The sequence below is a fragment of the Anabrus simplex genome, chromosome 1 (assembly GCF_040414725.1).
Source record: "Anabrus simplex isolate iqAnaSimp1 chromosome 1, ASM4041472v1, whole genome shotgun sequence".
Lineage (NCBI taxonomy): Eukaryota > Metazoa > Arthropoda > Insecta > Orthoptera > Tettigoniidae > Anabrus > Anabrus simplex.
In genome coordinates, this window is record NC_090265.1 from 1,166,231,844 (window position 1) to 1,166,254,010 (window position 22,167).

The window sequence follows — 22,167 nt, forward strand, 5'->3', positions numbered from 1 at the left end:
ATTATTATTATTATTATTATTATTATTATTATTATTATTATTATTATTATTATTATTATTATTATTATTATTACTTCTTTTACCGTTTCGCCTAAGAGCCTTCTCATTTAAACTGCTCAATTGTTATTTAACTTTTGATCAGTACTCCTGCCAGTTTCGCTTTTTCTTGGAAGCCTCGCCCTAATTAAAGTTAATATTTATGAATCTTTTCATGTGTGATTCCCACTTCCTTAGTCCATCTCCACTTCGGTGAACTAGATACCCGTTTTTTTTTAACAAAATAAGTGCAGGCTTTGTTGGTAAATCTCCTTGTGCAGGTTTAAGGCAGATGACCATTACTGACAACCTTCCTTTTCCGAACTGGTTCAGTGATATTTTCAACGTGAGTGATCGGTATCTCATGGTTGTATGTTTTCCTGAGCTCCCCATTTTTCTCTGCCAGAGTGTAGAATTCTCCTCAAGATCTTTTAAGATTCATACTCATTATTGGCTATTTGGCCTTTCAGCTTACAGTCTGCAAGCCTCTGCGAATTAACTATGCGCTACTACAATCCTCTATTAGTAACTAACTCTGGGGTTTCATTTGGTTCCATACATTTTACCTTTAAATCATTACCAACCGAGCTTAACTAGGTTACCTAGGTCTCCTTCGATTTATGTTACCCTCCATAACCGAGTCCATTATTCTCCTAGATAATCTCTTTTCTATTCGTCTCACATGACCCCATGATCTAAGCGGGTTTGTGCGTGCAGCTTCATTTATTGACTTCATTCATTAATTTGCCTATATTTCCATATTCCGAGTAACCTCCTGCCATTGTCCCCACCGACTTGAACTAGTAATTGTTACCTTCATGTTTGCTACTTACAACTTATGAATGGCATATCCTCAGTCACCGGTCTGAGTGGCTCAGGAGGTTGAGGCTCTGACCTTCTTGACCCCAACTTGGCAGGTTCGATCCTGACTCAGTCCGGTGGTATTTCAAGGTGCTCAGATACGTCAGACTTATGTCGGTAAATTTACTGGCACGTAAAGAACTCCTGTGGGGCTAAATTTCGGCATCTCGCCGTATAAGAAAACCGTAAAATTAGTTAGTGGGACGTAAAGCAAATAGAATTATTATTATTATTATTATTATTATTATTATTATTATTATTATTATTATTATTATTATTATTATTATTATTATTATTATTGGCAATGATGTAGATATTTGTGTTGTGTTAGAGTCATCGTAAGTTGGGCCATTTTGAGATCTATCCTCAAGTGATCCACGAAAACGGAATCTGACTTGCCGCGAGTTCACGAGAAGGATATCCATGTTTTGATTTTGTCGTTACTTGAGTGAAGCCGCATGTGACGTGTCCCTGTAGGAATGCGGTTGCACGCATGCGCGCTGGTTCACTAATGTAGCTGTTACAAGTTGACAATGGTAACATTCCGCTTATTGATCTCCTCCGTACACGTGACTTTCGCTACTGTAGTCTTAAAATCATGGTACTAGGTGTAGTGAAATGAACATGATTTTAGACGCTTAAAAGGTTCCCCTGTTTACAAATACATTACGGTCTGTATGTCCCTTGAATATTTCATACAGTAACTTATAAGAAACTTGCATGAGTGCGAGGTTGCATATGCAAAGTCTAGTTAGTACCATTAGAAAGTGCCTGTAGTAAGAATGGTGACAAGCAAAATAATAGCTGATAATGACTCGCCATGTGTATAGAACTACAGAAAATGGATGAACGGGAGCAACGCATGGAATGTATTAGGCACAAATATAAATCAAAAATAGAAAGAGAGGGAGAATTCTACACAATTGCTAAATTGTTAAGCAAGGAATGGATCACACCAGGACAAACAGCATTTTTTGTATTTTAAGAAGTATGTGGCAAAAGGAAATGAAAAAGGAATAACACTAACTAAGAGTATGAAAAGAAACCAAAAACAAAGTCAACGTTTTGGAATCATTGTTTATTGTTTTTGTCACTGTAAATGTGTTAAATTGCATGTGATTCTGCTTTGCTTACAATAGATGAATAAGTCTTCCTTAGCTGCTGAAATTCTGTAGCTGTAGGTCAAGAATTCACGGTTTCTATTGTAAGCTAAGGAGAAATCTGTTCGGACTCATACCAAAACAAATATTCACGGCAATTAATAAAAAGGGTTGTCCTAGACAGTAAAACTCTGTTAATGCCTAGGACAAAAATAGTTTTCTTTCTTTTAAAACTACAATTTAGAGATTAGTTGGAAATAGTAAATAGGCGTAAGTGCAATTTTTAATGTAGTGGTAGATACATTTAAATGTAATAAGTAAAGCATTCATGTATCAAAATAATGTGATTTTCAATAATTGATTAGTCTGTCTCCAGTTCCGGAACAAGAGGACTGGAATATTTTATTATGTAAAAATTACAAAATTACAAAATTACAAAATTCACAAAATGCTCAGAACAAATATTTATCTCTCGCCGGGGCAGCGAAAGAAAAATGAATTGCTGCAGTTATCACAAAAATGTGCGCCAATAAGATCTATGGTGAACTCCTCGGGAGTTGTAACGCATTCAGCTAGGTGTCCACTTTAGCAGAATGATTAGGTAATAATACTGGTATAGCATAGTGACGTGGTTCATAGATGAAGACAACTTGTTGTTGCTTGATTACTATTTTGAGTATAATTCATACCATTTTAGAGCAAACTATTCCTTCCGTGCCTTCAAAACATATGATCGCACAATCTGCAGCTATGCCCGTGAAGGATAGCTATTTTCCCGATAAAATACACCACAGACTCATTTGATTCGTTTGCATTTTATTAGTTCCCATTACCACGTTATCCTAACATAATTAGCCTATCTATGCATACCTTGCTGACCGCCTTGAGCGCTTTATAGCTCGCCTTTTACCTTGGTGGTGCCAACTTTGGTATTACTGTGTCAGTTTACATTAACTATTTCTGGAGTAAGTTATAGGATTGTTTTGAACATTTTGTGATCGTCTCATGTTCATTTTCTTAAATATACAAGAAAATATTCCATAGAAATTAGCACATTTTGTACCTCCTGTAAATTCTCGTTCTGTAGTTGTCGTGTGCTCATGGTGAGTCAATAGTAGGTATTATTTTGCCGTTGACATTGTTAGTATTGACACTTACGAATGTTCCTAACTAGAATGTACGAGATTTCTCGTTAGATAAGCCCTCAGAAGCTCAATGATGTTTATAATCGTCACAATTAATCAATAAGCCAACGGCTATAGCCGTGTTGCAACACCGGATCCCTTGAGATCACCGAATTTAAGCAACACTGGGCGTGGTCAAGATTTGGATGGGGTGCCCACGCGCTCTTGGTGGAGGTTAAGGGAATGGAGGAGCGGAAAGGATCTGGCCATCCTACCGCACGTAAACTCCAGCTCAGGCACACCTCTGCGGAGGTTCGGACCTGCCTTCGGGCAGAATACACTCTTACCTTACCTTACCTTATTAATCAATAAAGGGTCGGTCTTATGGCTGCAACATTTCTTCTCTGTTGTTTTGTACTTTCTTTATCCGTTCATAATTTGGAATTTCTGTGAATCTTAAAAATATTTTCTCCAGTGTTTTCCATCTGCTGTTTATTTGGAGAACCTACTTAGTCAAAGTAGAATACATAGCAGAGTCATTAAGTCCGTGGACTGATCGTCTAGTATCGCTGTGGTGCACTACAGCCGAGAGTTAGCACAACAGAATGGTGCCGTGATAGTTCTTCGCCAGTCCCAGCAAGAGGCAGTTGCGTGCTTACGGTGTAAGCTGAATCATGGTCTCTATTGTGAAGGGTAGTTGAATGTCAGCTGCAGAATTTGAAAATGTCGAAGTTTGAGTAACAGGAAAATTTTAAGATCTGCCAAAAATTACGCAAATCAGCTAAGGAAACGTTTATTATGAAGCCGAAAGCATTCGTATCACGACGGTGGGAAAAAGTTGCGAAAAGGCAGGTCAAACGTCTATGCGATCCTTGAACTCTTAGAGCCAGTCCACGAACATATTGACTGTAGTACACAGGTGTACACTGTGTTGCGTACACTGTAGGTGGCAGTCCGCTGTGGCCTATGAATAGGAACTGTCACGGTATTTGTCTGGAATTAAAATGGGAAACCACTGAAAACTGGCGATGGGGTTTGAATCCACACGTATCCCGAATGCAGAAATTGGCTCCAAAGCTGTAGCGCGTTGATACGCACAGTCAGTCAGCTCAGTTTTAAATATTCGTAGTTAAATAATAATTAAAAAGGAAACAACGTCCGAGCTTAATAACTTACTTGATATTAGGAATAAGCGAAAACTCCTTTATAAGGTATTGAGTCCTACAGTCGGATAGTATTAGAAATAACACTTTTCATTGCTATAAAGATATTTTACGGGTGATGTTTTCATGAAAACTGTTTAAGTAATTTTTCACAGGTCTATATAGGAATTTGCTGTCTAATGATCCTCTTCCTGGCCGTGTCATAATTACTTGCGGTCGTTGTTATGTGTGGATTATGCCCAGTTTTATGGCCGGACTTCTTTCCTGACGCCAAACCTATATGGTGGGATTTATTCCTTATTATATGTTTCTGTGGTGGTTGATAGTGTGGTGTGTTGTGTAGGATTAAAGTTGTGTATTAAGAGGAACACAAACACCCAGTGCCTGATAGTAGCGGCTATAGGGAGTTAAGGTGGGAGGAGGGGGATTTTTTTTACAGAAAACAAAAAAAGTACCGGAGGTCTGAGGAATATAGTGGGGGATAGCCAACAAAATTGAAGTAAAATAGCTAAAAAATGGTAAATTTTTACTGCTCTCTGTCCAAATTTCGACAGAGTAGTAATCAATATATGAATGAATGAATGAATGAATGAATGAATGAATGAATGAATGAATGAATGAATGAATCAATCAATCAATCAATCAATCAATCAATCAATCAATCAATCAATCAATCAATCAATCAATCAATCAATCAATCAATCAATCAATCAATCAATCAATAATCTGCATTTAGGGCCATTGTCCAGGTGGCAGATTCTCTATTAATTGTTTACCTACATTTTTATTAAACATTTTCAAGGAACTTAGACATTTATCGAATATTTTCCTTGATAATTTATGCCAATCCCTCACTCCTCGTTATATACATGAATATTTGCTCCCATCTGTCCTCTTGAATTCAGACTTTACCTTCATGTTATTATCTTTCCTACTTTTGAAAGCTCCACTGAAGCTTATTCGTCCACTTATACCGATTTCACTGCGGTAATTTTTATTTTTTAAATTTTGATTGAACACTCTACAGCACAATAAAACTTGCACCACATGCGAGCAACTAACGTTTTGTGTCATTAGATACTTCTGCACGCTACTACGTTAGTCTCCACTACTTGCTGTGGCGCTGAAAAATCTGTTAGCTGTGTCGACTGACATTTTGTGTGTATGTCCGCTAAGTAGATTGTTTAATATATAAAGAAATTAAAGGAAAGAATTAGGTAATAGACAACGTGGTTTTATAAATAGCTTTTTAAAAATAATTCATAGATTTGGGAGGCTAAAATGGAATAAAAATATTGTTTTCTCCACGAAGTGTGGAGGTGAATACCCCTCTCGACCCCCTTAATCGCTGCTACTGGTCCCCGAGCTAGAAGAACTAACCAAGATTAATTAAAATATTCGACCAGGGCCATGAATCGAACTTATAAATCGACTATGCTGAGCATTCAAACAAAGATCCAGACTAACTTGCTATCTGATGATTTGGTCAACAAATTAATTTTCCTATTTCTTCCGAATTATTGAAGAATGGTCTTTGTATCTGAAAAGTAAGCACATTTGATTTATTTTCTGTCCGATATTAGCAAGTAAAACAAGCGAATCCATTTCCGTACTTGTCACAAGAGCTCTTGAAGGAGTAGAAGGTAGAGGTTCCCGCCGCCAGTAACCTCCCTAATTCGAGTAGAATGGTTAGATCTAAGCCTATCCTCCCTTGGCATCAGAAATATGGTACTCCCTTTGGTGTAGGCTTAGTGAACCTCAGGACAATATGCCTCCCAAGAAGTGGAAATGTCGCTTCTAAGTTTTCAAACTCCCTGACGGCGAATCGAAGCGCGTACTCCCAGGTGAAATGAGCACCTTTACCACCTGACATGAGCGGCTTATATCTAGTTTTATCAGTATTCTTGGAATCGACATCTTGAAGGATTAAATCTTAACATTTTATTTTTGGTACGGTCTAGCTCTCAATTCCTTTCAAAAATTCACTCCAAATGAAATATTAAGCTACTGGCTTCCTTAATCTTACGTTTAGAACAGAGATGTATCTTGGTCTGGTAGAGTATCTCTCTTCCCAGCAACTTTATCATTTTTGTTACTGTTACCGTTACACATACCTCTTCAATTAAGTGGCGTGGCGTTCTGATGTACTGTACAAAATGTTATAGGCTCGTCATCACGCTCTATCACGATTTTAAGACTTGATCAAATATAATTCATACTAACAATATTTTTATTATTAGTAGTAGTAGTAAGCAAAGCAAAGCAAAGCAAAGTAAAAGCAAAGTCATCTCCGTACAGGCCATGAAGGTCCTTGGAGGAGTGGAAGGTAAAGGCTTCCACCATTGTTAACCTCGGCACGTGATGGGGTAGAGTGGTTAGCTCTACGCCCGGCCGCCTTTGCCCCAAGGAATTAACGTGGTACTCATTTCTGGTGTAGGCTGAGTGAACCTCAGGGCCATATGCACTTCCAGAAGTGGAAATCTCGTTTCTTAAATTTCACGACTTCCTGACGGGGATTCGAACCCGCGTCCTTCTGGGCGAACCGAGAACGCCTTTACCGCCTCGGCCAGGCAGCCCCTATTATTATTATTATTATTATTATTATTATTATTATTAGTAGTAGTAGTAGTAGTAGTAGTAGTAGTAGTAGTAGTAGTAGTAGTAGTAGTAGTAGTAGTAGTTAATTCCTTCAATATTGTAAGACGTTAAGAAAATAACTGAATCAGTTCTTCTGTGGATTCTTCTTGTTCCAATTGGCTTTCATTCTTTCCGAGAAGGCTTGTTTACGTTCTTCCGACCACTTTGGTCTGTACTGTTCTTGTTGCCTTTGCTCTGATGTAACTTCCCAATTGTTTACTTCGTGTCTAAAGATGTCTCTTTCTAGAATGTCTTTTGAACTTATGTTTGCGTTTTTGAGGTCCTTTCGAAGTTCTTTAAGTGTTGAGATCTTAAGTGAAGTTGCATAATATATTATCCTTTTCATCAATAGATTTCCTGGTAATCTAATGAGATGACCGAAGAATTTCATTCGTCTTTTCCGAATTTCAATTTCGATGTTTGAGAACTTTTCTGCTGTTTTGATTGATTGCAACCTGTAACCGTCTTGGGTGTATCTTGCTCCTAAGATTTTCCTAATGATGTCCCTTTCTTCTTATTTTGATTTCTTCAAGTTCTTGTTTTCTGCTGAATGTCAGTGTTTAACTTGCGCAAAGGACTGTTGGTTTTATCACTGTCTTATAATTTTTGTATGTCTTCACACGAACTTTTTTATTGTAGATATTTTGGACTACCTCTAATGCATTTTTAATTTTTTAGACGAGTTTGTTGTGAGTTTTTTCAAGGCCTGTCGTTCGATAAATTCTCCGATGTATTAAACATAAGGGCCCCTGTCAATTATACCATATTATTATTACTGAGGGTCCAACCCCTAACATCATGTTAATTATATATTCAGAATCATTTTAAAATAGTATTACGTGTTCTTGATAGATATTTGAACATATGATAGACGACCTATCCACACGGAGCGTTGATAAGGAAAAGTTACATTTAATTTCAATGGAAACATTATTACGTCCCAATCCATAAATCAGATAGTATCGCTGGTTTTCACTGGAACAACACCATATTCCCATCTGCTGTAATGCGAACTAATGGCCAGTCGTTTATTTATTACTTTGTGTACCTTTGTGGACACGACAAACCTTTTATTCTGATCGACGTGGTTATACTGTGTACCGTCCTCTCACTAATGTGTATTCATTTCGTGAGATATTATCAGTGTTGGTGCATGAACCGGCCTAGTTATACATGTATAGGCTTTACTGTAAGTGATTGGTTTAAAAATCGCTTGCGGCAGAGATTTCTCGAACAAGTCAGTTCATAATTTGTTAAAGTTGGCATAATTGCCCAGAAGATGATACGCAAGAATGGGAATTGGCTAGGATACAGAAGGTAGCAGCCTTGGCCGTGGTCGGATGTGAAAATAGAAAAACATATTCAGGGCTGCCGATGTTGGGACGCGAACCCACCATCTCTTGAATGGAAGCCCACAGCTAAGTGACCCTGACTGCACAGCCAACTCGTTCGGTGTTGACTTTCCTGATTCCAAACCTAAGTGGAAATGTGTATTCGCTATTAAGTATTTCTGTGGTGTGCTGGGTCTAGATGAAGAGAACTGTATTTAAGATAAACTAGAGGAATTAACTTTACGCAGTTGAAATACTCGTGTCGGTAGGAAATCATGCCCGAAAGAAGAAATAACCAACATTGGGGTAATATTTGGTCCAAACTTGTACAGCATGGAGAAGATGCGGAGTGGATCCATAAAATACATGAAAAACATCCGAACATTGATCCATAATACACATTTTTTTCCTATTTGCTTTACGTCGCACTGACACAGATAGGTCTTATGGTGACAATGGGATAGGAAAGGCCTAGGAATGGGAAGGAAGCAGCCATGGCCTTAATTAAGGTACAGCCCCAGCATTTGCCTGGTGTGAAAATGGGAAACCACAGAAAACCATCTTCAGGGCTGCCGAAAGCCACTATCTCCCGATTACTGGATACTGGCCGCACTTAAGCGACTGCAGCTATCGAGGTCGGTGATCCATAACAAGACCTAGTCATCACTGAATAGCACATATAGAGGATTGTTAACAAGACACACAGCTGGAAAACTCCAGGACCAGACAAAACCAAAAACTATTGGTATAAAACATTCACCAGCACACACACAAGAAACTGCTTGATCTTGTGACTCAGGTAATTAATAATCCTCAAAATTTACAATTTCTCACCGAAGGACGAACCTACACACTGTCAAAGAATGATTCAACTGCTAACCCAGTCAATTATACACCAATAACCTGTTTGCCCACACTCTACAAAATCATCACATCGATCATCAACAATGTCATCTATTGGCACATACTCCAGTATAACGTTTTGACAGAAGAAAAAAAAGGCTGTAAGAGGGGTTGCCAAGGCTGTAAGGAACAGCTCACAATCGATCATGTGATCCTACAGCAGATATAGAAGCAGAATGGCAATCTCTTAATGATCTATATTAACTGTAGAAAGGCATTTGATATGGTGTCACATGGCTGGCCAAACCACACCCTTAAACTGTACAGAACAAATGAAACCTTCATCAATTATTTTACTACAACAATTCAACTTGAGCGTACCAATAACATACTGAAGACCGGCACCAACACCACCATAGAAACATAGGTCATCCCAATCAAACGTAGTATCTTTCATGGCGATGCTTTGAGTACACTATGGTTCTGCTTAAGTGTCAACCCTTCTCTGAGACCATGAAAATAATCAACTATGGATATCAAATAAGAAGGAATAGACGTAACCTTCAGAAATTAAACCACCTCTTCTACATGGATGATATCAAATTCGTATATGCAAATAGATCCAAAATGACTTACCTCATCAATATTACGCAAAGCATTTCCAAAGACATCTGCATGGAATTTGGTACGAACAAATGCAAAATAATCAGCGTTAAAAGGACAGTGGTATAGGGCAGAAGGTATAACCATTGCAGCTGACCCAAAAATTGAAAGCGTTGAAAAAATGTATCTAAGCTTTGAGCAATCAATCAAGTTCAAAAATAAACTTCAGAATGAAAAAAATACAGAAATTTCAGCAGACCCCACCTCGTCTTAAGAAGTAAACTTCACGTTTCCAACCTACCAAAGGCAGTCAATGCATTTGCTGTAACTGCACTGACACATACATTTGGCATTATAAAATGGTCTCAAACAGATCTAGATTTTTCTTACAATTTGTTTTACGTCACACCGACACAGATAGTTCTTATGGTGACGATGGAATGGAAAGGCCTTGGAATGAGAAGGAAGCGGCCGTGACCTTAATTAAGGTACAGCCCCAGCATTTGCCTGGTGTGAAAATGGGAAACGACGGAAAACCATCTTCAGGGCTACCGACAGTGGAGATCGAACCCATTATCTCCCGGATGGAAGCTCACAGATGCGTGCCCCTATCCGCATGGCCAACTCGCCCAGTAAACAGATCTAGAAAATATCAATCGCACAATAAGGACAATGGTTACTAAGTACAAAGCGGTGCATCCTAATTCATGCATAGAGGGAGTTGCAATGCCTAGAAGAGAGGGTGGCAGAGGAATTCTTGATGTTCTAGATCTACTAAACCAACAAGTAATAAACCTGAGGGAATACTATCATTGCTGTGTCTGAAGCAGATCTAAACTACACCCCTCTGAATTTACATGAACGCCACATAAATATCAAAGACACGAACATCATATACATGGAGAAGATAGAGAGATGGGCTAGTAGAGAACTTCATGGAAGGTACTACAACCAGAGCAATGATGAGAACATTGACAGACAACCTTCAAACTCATGGCTGTCTAGGGGAGAGTTATTTCCAGAAACAGAGGGATTCAACCAGGCAATCCAAGATAAAGTAATCTCAACGAAATGTTACAAGGAACACATCCTTAAATACCCTACTACTAAGAATGACGAGTGCATGAAATTCAACAGCAGCCCGGAAACCATTGATTACATCATCAACAACTGCAGATTACAGGTGCCAACATCATACACTGGCAGATTTAATGATGTCGCCAAAGTTATGCAAAGAAATTGCCCTGACCCGATCATTGAACCAGAATAGAGTGTCTTACAACAAATCTTCCCGCTAAGTGAACTGGAAAATAAAAATGTTAAACTCTGCTGAGATCGAACGATACAAACAGAAAAAACTACTCCGCACGATAGACCAGACATGACATTAAGAGACAAAAAGAATAAACACACATATCTCATTGACATCGCTGCCCCAAATGACGACAATATGAAACACAAATACAGAGGAAAGGACAATAAATATACTCCTCTGGCTATGGAAGTAGCAAGGATCTGGAAACAAGGCAGAGTGACAAGTCTTCCTTTTCCCATTTTTTCCACTGGCCTCACATCAAAATCATTTCCAGATAAATTAATTACACTACAGCTCCCCATCTAGACTCACGATGTGGCACAAAAGGCTGCAATTTTGAAGACCTTCAACATCGTCAGAACATTCCTTAATGCTCAGTATGGACCATGAATAGAAAAAAATTGCAACCTCTATAACGAAGAGAAAAATGATGGTGTATATTATACACTTATGTACAGTACATTATGATCAAGCTCTATTTATAATATGTAAAATATCGAATTACGTGCTATATTGACAACTAGCAAATGTACCCGTGCTTCGCTGCGGTATTCAACATTATATACGAAAATCGAAGTAAATTACTGTGCATGCAGTGAATAGGAGTTTTTTAAATTGCATGTCTCTTAGCGTTATCGGAGAGACAGCATCGGGAGGTCCCCGTACGTTGTTTCCAATGTACAGTGTGAGTTGCGGAGTTGTGATGATAACGGCAGGCTCACTTGCCTACTGCCATTCACAATCGAGTTGGGAAGTTTACAGTTTAATGACAGGCCCCTTTTCCTACTGCCAGCCAGCTTAGTGCCAGTCACACCGAGTTGGTGAGTTTCCATTAAAATAGTAGGACATTATGTCTAATGCCAGTCACATTTTAGATGGGTACGGGCACCCTTGCCTACAGCCAAACGCAATCGGGTAGGGGTGTTTTGAACAAAATTGCATGCTCCCTTGCCTTCTGCAAGTCAAATCGAGAAGGAATTATTCATTATAATGTTAGGCCCTCCTTACTAATGCCAGTTACACAGGAGTTGGAGGACTCCTTTCCTACTGCCAGTCAAAGTCGGTGTGGGGAGTACTGATTACAATAGCAGACACACCCTATCTCGATCGCTAAAAATCGACATCAGTGAATATGTTATATAGATCGACATTCGAAAGTATATGCATGTTTAAAATATTGCAGACCTTTGTTTACAGATTAGCTGCTGCTAAACGGTACATCATATCGGCAAACGTATTGTACCATATGACGCCGTATTTAATTGTCTAATTGGCTTGCCCTATGATATTTTCTGGTATCTCATATATTCATGGGTGAGACTGAGTTAGAAACGTTGAATATGGTGACATTTGCGGAAGTTTGTCTCACAGTGGATTACTTTTCGGATAATTATGTGACAGCTACATACATAGCACTTGGCTCGCGTATGGCTCGCGGGTGGGCCAATATTCGTGTAGAATTTGATGAAGCTGTCTTCCTTCTAAATGATTCAAAGTATGAATTATGCATGTAAAAAGTGAAAAATATACTTACTATTGAGAAAAAGGGACAAATCCTACGCATGAGGGATAGAGATACAACAAAAAGTCATAGGACCAAAGCTGTAGATCGCTCCAAATTGAAATGAGATTGTACCATCAGTTTTGTTATAGGACTCACGGCTGAGCCACGAAATACCTCGAAACGAAGGTCTTCATCGTCATTAAAATTGCTTCCATATTTCAGTATTCTTCGCGGATAAAACGTGAAAAATTTGAAGATCTTGGAATTTTTCCGTCGGTTACAGGCTAAAACGTATAATTTTGACAAATTTATATTTTCTATCTCGTGTGGCAGATTGTGCCGCAATCTTGATTTTGGGGGAGGGGTAAAAGTTAGGACTTTTAGTGATCTATATCAATGAAGTATGCAGATGTTCATTATTACCCCTTAAATGGATAGCTGTACAAACATTTCAACAAAATAGTCAGTGCATAGACACGTGGTCGCTGCAATTTTATTAATATAGATAGATGTCCGCTGGACTTAGCCTGCAAAACCAACTGTTCTATCTCCCTTGTGAAAAATGTTTTAAAAATGGATTTCCATTACGTTTGATCGATTTCAAGTCATATTGCTTTTGTATATATTGTGGGAGAGTAAAATCACTGTTCCGGTTCCCTATAAGTCCCCCTTCACTTCCGGGGATTTGAAATGGTATGGACATCAAAACCTACATTTGTACAGGTAGATGCTAAATGTAAAGTTTGGTTGAAATATCTTCAATAGTTTTCATGGTAAAAGAAATACGCTTACATGCACCCGCTTTTGAGTTAAGTCCGTTGGGACTTGTGCTGAAAACAATCCGTTAATTATATTTCGCTTATTAATCTTCCTATCGAAGTGATGCATATGAAAACAAGTTTTAGAAATGGAATTACATTAAGGATGGTAGGTTTCCATTAAATTTGGATGTGCATATTTTGTGGGAGTGCAAAATCATGGTTTCGGATAAACACCCAGTGAATTTAGATATTCAGAAGTAATATTAGCCCTGAAAACGACCCGAGGACAGGTGGATTCTGAATGTCAAGTTTGGTAAAAATATATCCAGTAATAGCAATTTTATGTTTCATATAATTGCATATTTCCGCCATTTTTATTGTTTTGGTCATATTTTGATCGTTTGAGTGAAATAGGGTCTATTTGGTTACATTTTGAGCATTTTTGTTTTAAATTGAGGCGTTGAGTTTCAAGCACAAAATACTGTAGTAGGTGGATTTTTCTTTCCTTTCCCCAAAATATTTAGGTAGCAGGTTTAGAAGACTTCATCCCGAGAAAGAGATACTGTTCGAACTTGCATGCTTCTGATAAGTTCATCTGCATACACCCCAGCGTCAGTGGCTAGGGTCTGACACATCCCACTCTGATGAGTCTGGTGTCAGACTTAAGACGAAACACTGGTTAAGAGCAAACGCCGGAAAAGCCTTACATCTGATCTGTTTTTGACATGCTCTATTGGTGGAAAAATATCTAATTTCGTCCTTGAGAACTTAGGATTTCCATTCGGAATGGCTAGGCGGGCAATAATTCCATTGTGGAGTTTTGTCTCCCGTATGCAGTTATCAGAATGTACCTCTTGTATAGGGCTTCTGATAAGTTAATCTGCATACACCCCAGCGTCAGTGGGTAGGGTCTGACACATCCAACTCTGATGGGCCGAGTGTCAGACCTAAAACGAAACGCTGGTTAATAGAGCAAGCGCTGGAAGAGCCTTACATCTGATCTGTACGAACGTACGTCGATAGATACCAAACACCATGGTAATATTTCCCTTGCTTGGTTCTTTTTTTTAGGAAAAATGGTGGAGAACTGAATCTCAGGGCTATGATAATAAATGTGCAAACGTTTAACGTATCTATTGTAACTCGCGTCACTTTGCATTGTTGTGTCTGCTATATTACCGCTAATAACGTTTTGGTACTTTTAATGTTAGTAATACTCTAATACTTGATGGCTATCCCTAAAACGCTTAAGACTTCCTTTTACCATTTTAGGTCATATGTAGCTAGTTCTTCAGGTATATTTGCTTGCATATTTTGTACTTCTTTAGGTCATAAACTTCCGAACCCTACCCATCATTATACATCAGCAGAGTTTAATTGACAATACCGACACAGAGATAAGAGACTAGAGAATCTCTGCTGTAGTTTCATTAACGACCCCATGGGTTCACACGACTCAGTCGACAATATTGAACTGTGGAACCTTATGAGAGTTTGTTGCTTTGAAAACAAATCGAACTTCCACTAGTTTCACCCCGAAGATTTTCATCTCGTTCAGTTTTCCTCACATCAACAGCTGATGAACAAATTCCGCAAGGCTCTCTGTCAAGTAGCCCGGGGCTACCCTACTAGTAATGAGTCTGCTATGTTGGTTACATTTACAGCTATTGTCCAAGGAGAACATTATTCCTGTGCGGTGCTGATGAACTAGTGAATCTGCTATCGATCTAGGATATTAGAGACGCTCAAAGAACAGCAGTCGCCTGAAGCTGTCAGATGAGCACCATATTACAAACATTCTGATTTGACAACTGACTTCATGATGAGTTATTTTTGTACATAGCTTAGTGCATTTGGTGTCAACACCGACATTACCTTTGACTCCATGACGGTGTTCTGTGTCTTGGCCTTCCGGTTTCGGGTATTGAGTCTCAGTTGAATCCTGGGATTTTAATCTAAATTGTGTATTTTTTTGGATCTAGGATCGGGTGTTTGTGCTAATTCCAATATTCCTGTTATTAACATGCCTCATCCTCCACCACAATAATACAGTTTAACACGTACGACAGACACCAGCCTCCCTCATCGGAGGGTCTGTCTTACAAGGGCTGCTTCCAGCTGAAATAGCCACACTAAATTATTATCATTATCTTACACTACAATGGTCAAACAGTGCCGGTACAGCAGGGGCTTCTGATCTGTGTCAGTCATTTATTGTCTGGAGCATAAAAAGCTAATACTCCTCGATACAGCCAGAAAATCCCATGAAGGTCAAAGATAAGGGCTCCACTGTACCTAACCTCAGCACTTAACATTTAATGTGATTGCTTGGTCATTATTTGATCAGTTATCTTTGATGTCATTACTGAATATTAACCACTAATCCTCGACCTCAAAATTCAGTGATATAGCAGGATTAGTTTGCTGCCCAGAAGCCTCTGACCTCAACACACAGAGCGATATGCAGTGATTAGTGAGCAGTAGTCCTTGGCCTCAGAAATTACCCTCATATTCATATCTGATCCACGAATTTCTCCATTCAAGTGGAGGTCTTAGTCATAAATGTCTCGACTACCTGATGAGGAACAGAATCTATTTCAGTTTCCTTCTAGATGTAAGAAACACTATGTAACTTCTCAGCTAGGCGGTCTGAGTGGCTCAGACAATAGAGCCCGGCCTTTCTGAGCCCAAGCTGGTGGGTTCGATCCCGGCTCAGCCCGATAGTATTTGAGGGTGCGTAAATACTATTGCTAATACTACTACTACTACTACTACTGTCTGTCTGTTAGTTCATTAGCCCAGAAGAAGGTTGGATCCTCAAATAGCACCAACAAAAACTATGCAGCTATAGGGAAAGCATAAAAACCAATGGCAGCACCAAAATGAGGCTTAATAGGCAATACAAGGAGTGAGGTAGTTACCCATTGCTTTCCTCACTGGGCCAGACAGTGCTATTGCAACATGACTAACTCCGATTTTCATTACTCAGCACAACCCATACCCCAGCAGCTTACATATTGTCACAGCGATGGTTGAGACTGGGACTTCAGTGGAAGCTACCCTTTGCTCTGGCCTGTGCCAATAAATGTAAAAGTACTGTATCCATCAAGAAATGACACTATTACTCTTACTACTACTACTACTAATAATAATAATGTTATTGGTTTTCCGTCCCACTAGCCACATTAACCTTACTTTTGAGCCGCCTGTTTGCCGGAATTTTGTCACACAGGACTTCATTTATGTGCCAGTAAATCAGGCATGTCAAAATCGCAGGTCGCGTGCCGGTCCAGCCCGTTTCAAGGAAATAACTGGAATGCGCCCCGCAATCTGAGTGTTCGTAAACTAAATTTCTTATACATGGAATATTTAATTACGATTGCAACAGTGATAATAACCATATCAACGTCTGAATGGTAAATCAGAAAGTGAAGAAAGGTTTGAAGATTTTAAATCATTAGAAGACAAGTTTTCACTGTTATCAGCCCCTTTTTTCAACTGACGTAGAAATAAAATGGCAGGTCATGTGCAATTGGAGGTGAATGACATTCATTGTAACTCAAATTTTAAAAAAAAATTAACCGGATTGGTGCCCCTGATTTTTATAAATATTTCATCGTCGGATTTGTATAAACTCAACGATTCACACGTTAAAATACTTCTATGTAGTAGAATCATTGAGTTCGTGGACTGGTCGTCTAGTATCGCTGTGGATCACTACAGCCGAGAGTTTGCACAAAGGGATGGTGCCGTGACAGTTCTGCACTAGTCCCAGCAAGACGTAGTTGCGTGCCTACAGTGTAAGCGGAACATGGTCTCTGTTGTGAAGGATAGTTGAATCCGAGCGGCGACATTTGGGAATGCCGTAGTTTAAGCAAGAGGCAAATATTCTGCCAAAAATTACGCGAATTCCTTAGCGAAACGTTTGTGATTATGAAGCCGAAATCATCCGTATCACCACAACGGGAAAAAGTCGCCAAAAAGCAGGTTAAAAGACTGTGTGATCCTTGAACTGTTATTGCCAGTCCACGAAAATATATGACTGAAGTACATTCGTATACTCCGTGTTGCCTGCACTGTAGGCGCCAGTCCACGAATTTAATTGACAGCAGTCCACGAGCGTACGCCATGCTGCCTAAGCTGTAGGCGCCATTCCACGAAATTCTCGATTGTAGTACTGTGTTTGAAAGTACTTGCCGCTATAAGCAATTGCTTACTAGCAAACAATATGCATTTCTAAAAGTGAATATCGCTAACACAGTGCTAACACGGTCTTACACTCACATTATTTGGCCCTGTTGGTGTCGTGAATTTGACATGCCTGTAATTAATCTACCTACATCAAGTTGGTGTATTTGAGTATATTCAAATACCACAGGACTGAGCCGGGGTCAGACCCACAAACTTGGGTTGACGCTCTAACACCTGAAACTCTCAGCCCAGCAAGTCAAAAGAGTCAGCCTCGTGTCGGTAGATATTTCTAAATTTAGCCTTTTGAGTTTTCACCATTTAGGCAATCTATATTTGTAATGAGGCAGTATTTGATTTTTACTGTATAGGCTATTTATCTGCCGTACCCGGCCTTGCTAGTCGTAAGGATTACATCGATTTTCAGGGGGCGGATATCTGACATGATGTTTACTGTTTCTACGGTACATTTCATGCTGATTTCAAATCTGAAAACAGTTTTGCTCTATCATGTCAGTTTTTAAGATGTTGAGAAAGTTTTATTTTTCATGGAACAGTGTTCAACGAAAACTGGGGGGCGTGATTAACTCAGTGGATTAGCTTCCCAGCCGGAAGGCCGAGGTTCGAATCCAGGTCGATCCTGGGTCGAGATTCTCATCTCAATAATTACGTGACGTCAGGAAGGGCATCCGGTCTTAAACTCCCGACCAAAACCAAAATGAGTCGTAGAGGTTCCAGCAAACTCAGAAATACATGGGATAAGCTGAAGAATTATTTTTTTGTGTGTGTGTTAATCGAAATTTGTTTTCATTGTTCCCCGTCATTTTTCATACAAAGCCGAACATTTTCATTTGATCCTTTTTTATTGTCAGTGACAGTGGGTATTATAGCATCCGGAGGGTGATTAATTTACCAGATCCTTTATGTGCCATGTGGTGAATTTTCACTAATCTTAGCTAAGGCCATGATCATACAGTACTTCTGTCTGTGAGTTGTCTTCCTTCATATAATGTTAAGCATATGTAAACATTTGATTTGGAATATTTCAAGAAAGGTAGGCGATAGTGACAAATGGTCAGCATATTTTCAATCAACATATGTCAATTGTTTTAGACCGCTTGCTGGATACCAAGATATCGGCCCAAGTCTATGTTTTTATCAGTGTTACTTCTTCTTCCTCATCTGTTTACCCTCCAAGGTCGGTTCTTCCCTCGGACTGCCTCAAGGGCAGTGTCCTGGAACTTCAGACTCTGGGGCGGGGGATACAACTGGGGAGGATGACCAGTACCTCACCCAGGGGCCTCACTTGCTATGCTGAAAAGGGGCCTTGTGGGGGGAGGGAAGTTTGGAAGGGATAGACAAGGAAGAGGGAAGGAAGCGGCCTTGGCCCTAAGTTAGGTACAATCCAGGCATTTGCTTGGAGGAGAAGTAGGAAACCACAGAAAACCACTTCCAGGATGGCTGAGGATAGAATCGAACCCCCCCTCTCTACTCAGTTGACCTTATCGAGGCTGAGTGGGCCCCGTTCCATCCTTCAGACAACTTTCCAAATTTCGTGGCAGAGCCGGGAATCGAACCCGGGCCTCAGAGGGTGGCGGTTAATCATACTAACCACTGCACCACAGAGGCGGACTTTATCAGTGTTACAATGGCTCCAAATTTTCTGAAGTTCCTTTCATTGTAAAAAAGCACATGTCTTGTCAAATTATATTGTACAGACGAAGAAAATAGGCCGAGGCAAAGAATAAAGCTCCTAGTTATACGTCATTTATTTATGCATGACGAATGAAAGTTCAGTGAGCAGTATGGAGCTATCTGATAAAAGGAACACGTTTGAACGTATTACTGTAAATGAGACAACTGCCGGATCCTTCTATGGATTAATACGAGTAGTAAGCCAGTGTCCTCATCCCGAAGTGGTGCAACTCTTTTCAGGCACACCCCCAATTGAGGTGAGCTGCATGCACCATTTCAACCACATACCAGCCCTCCTGCCATTCTTAATTTTCTGACAATACCAGGAATTGAACCTGGGCCTCCGAGGACGGCAGCTAATAACATTAACCTTTACCCTACGGAGGAGGTCTTCTATAGACTAAAGGCAATGAACATATATCGATGGTTTACTGCTAAAATCTCGTATGTTCTAATGCTCTTCCTATCCATTATACTCTTTAACACTGTCAATCAATCAATCAATCAATCAATCAATCAATCAATCAATCAATCAATCAATCAATCAATCAATCAATCAATCAATCAATCAATCAATCAATCAATCAATCAATCAATCAATCAATCAATCAATCAATCAATCAATCAATCAATCAATCAATCAATCAATCAATCAATCAATCAATCAATCAATCAATCAATCAATACTGATCTGCATTTAGGGCAGTCGCCCAGGTGGAAGATTCCCCATCTGTTGTTTTCCTAGCCTTTTCCTAAATGATTTCAAAGTGATTGGAAGTTTATTGAACGTCTACCTTGGTAAGTTATTCGAATCCCTAACTCCCCTTCCTATAAACAAATATTTGCCCAAATTTGTCCTCTTGAATTCCAACTTTATCTTCATATTGTGATCTTTCCTACTTTTAAAGACACCACTCAAACTTATTCGTCTGCTAATGTCATTCTACGCTATCTCTCCACTGACAGCTCGGAACATACCACTTAGTCGAGCAGCTCGTCTTTCTCACAGTTCTTAGTTCTTCCCAGCCCAAACTTTGCAACATTTTTGTAATGCTACTCTTTTGTCGGAAATCACCCACAACAAATCGAGCTGCTTTTCTTTGGATTTTTCGAGTTCTGGAATCAAGTAATCCTGATGAGAGTCCCATACACTGCAACCATACTCTAGTTGGGTTCTTACCAGAGACTTATATGCCCTCTCTTTTACATCTTTATTACAACCCCTAAACACCCTCATAACCATGTGCAGAGATCTGTACCCCTTATTTAGAATCCCATTTATGTGATTACCCCAGTGAAGATCTTTCCTTATATTAACACCCAGATACTTACAATGTGCACTGGTCACACCTTGCAGCCCATGAGAACAATGTTCGTTGTGTTAGTTTTCCTATGCGAAGGTGTAAAAGAAAATGAACCTTAAATATTCTACATTATACTGTAGGAGTGGTTAATTCACTTGCAAACAACTTCCTTAAATTACGGTATGGTAAGGTCTATTTTCATCTATACATTAGCACAGGAAAATGAACACAACAAAAGTTATTTTGATGAACTATACATAAACGTGTGGCTGGGAGGCGTGACCAGTCTTAAGGGTTATAATGAGCATTGGGACATATGAGGTTTCAGAAGTGAGCCATCGATATTATAGTGCGTATTTGTTCTGTAGAACTAATTAAGGAAATGTTACTGAAGTTCCTTTGATATAGCATGCTGTTTGATAGTACATGAATAGGGCCCTGGTCTAGGCTACGACCAGGTTCTGTTGAGGATATTCCTTCCACAATTTTCTCGGCCTTGTAAATAGCAAAAGCGTTTCGGTGATTAAAAAAACCAAACCCCCTGAAGGGCCATGGCCTACTAATCGACTACTGCTCAGCCCGAAGCCTGCAGATTACGAGGTGCAGTGTGGTCAGCACGACGTATTTTCATGGCCGTTATTCTTAGCTTTCTAGACCGGGGCGCTTCGGTGCTATTCACAATAATTATACTGATAAGAATAAGTATGGAAATGTGGGTCCAGTAAGAAGAAGTATCTCGGCAGAATAACGCTAGCTATGAGTTTAATATGTTTAAACTGAATCTCACCTTCGCACACGTGCTTACTTCGAACAGCAGGCCTGTATTCTAGAACCATTCAGCTGACGTTGCCATGGTTACTGCCGGCCATTTCTTCATCCGATCTTACAGCGGGAGGTAGTGTGGTGCCAATATCTCGAAAAAAGGTTACTTTTAGGGCCTTAATACGTGGTTTTCTGTGTCTCACAGGGACTTGCCGAGTTTTTTCTTCGTGTTACGAGGCTTAAAATGAGCTTTGTTTAGTCCTTGTACGACAAATTCGATATTTCACCTATATTAGCATATGCTAATGTACCAGCGATGCTAAATCTACGGAATCGAGAGGGCTTTGGGGACAGTGTTACCCGCAAGGTCCTAAGAGATAACTATTCAACATTTGGTTCGGATTGGTGGATTTGTGAAACGGACGGACAGACAGATATGCATTCTGCTTTATTTAGGCAAAATATATGAAACAATGTGATGAAATGAAACTTATACTGAAACAGACACAACTATGTAAATACCTAACACACACACCGATCGTAAGAGGCAGTGGAATTAACCAATCAATGTTAAAATCTTCAATCCAGCTGGGAATCAAACCCCGGACCCCTTGAGCAAAAATTCAGCGCACTAACTATTTATCCATGGAGCCGAACTATCGGTAGATTTACCAGCACGTAGAAACTGCTTCAGGTTAAAATTCAAGAAGTTCGGCATCTCCGAAAACCGTTACAGTGGTTAGTGGTGCATAAAACCAAAAATGTATTATTATTGATTATTATTTTAATAATCCATGAGCTTCTATTAAATCCCTTTTTCAGTGTGTTGGCTCAGTGATTTAACAGCAATAAAATGCCGATCCATATACATACAGAAAACTGGCCTTGAAGAAAGAATTAAAGAGAAGTAAAGAGGTTATTAGTTTGATAAGTTAATGGT

General features: G+C 39.4%; 1 protein-coding gene across 3 annotated transcripts in view; it reads right to left on the reverse strand.

Annotated features, from left to right (window-relative positions):
* The window catches only part of LOC136877168 (GTP-binding protein Di-Ras2), a 274,902-nt gene that overhangs the window by 206,636 nt on the left and 46,099 nt on the right, over nt 1-22,167 (reverse strand). The window lies entirely within an intron of this gene.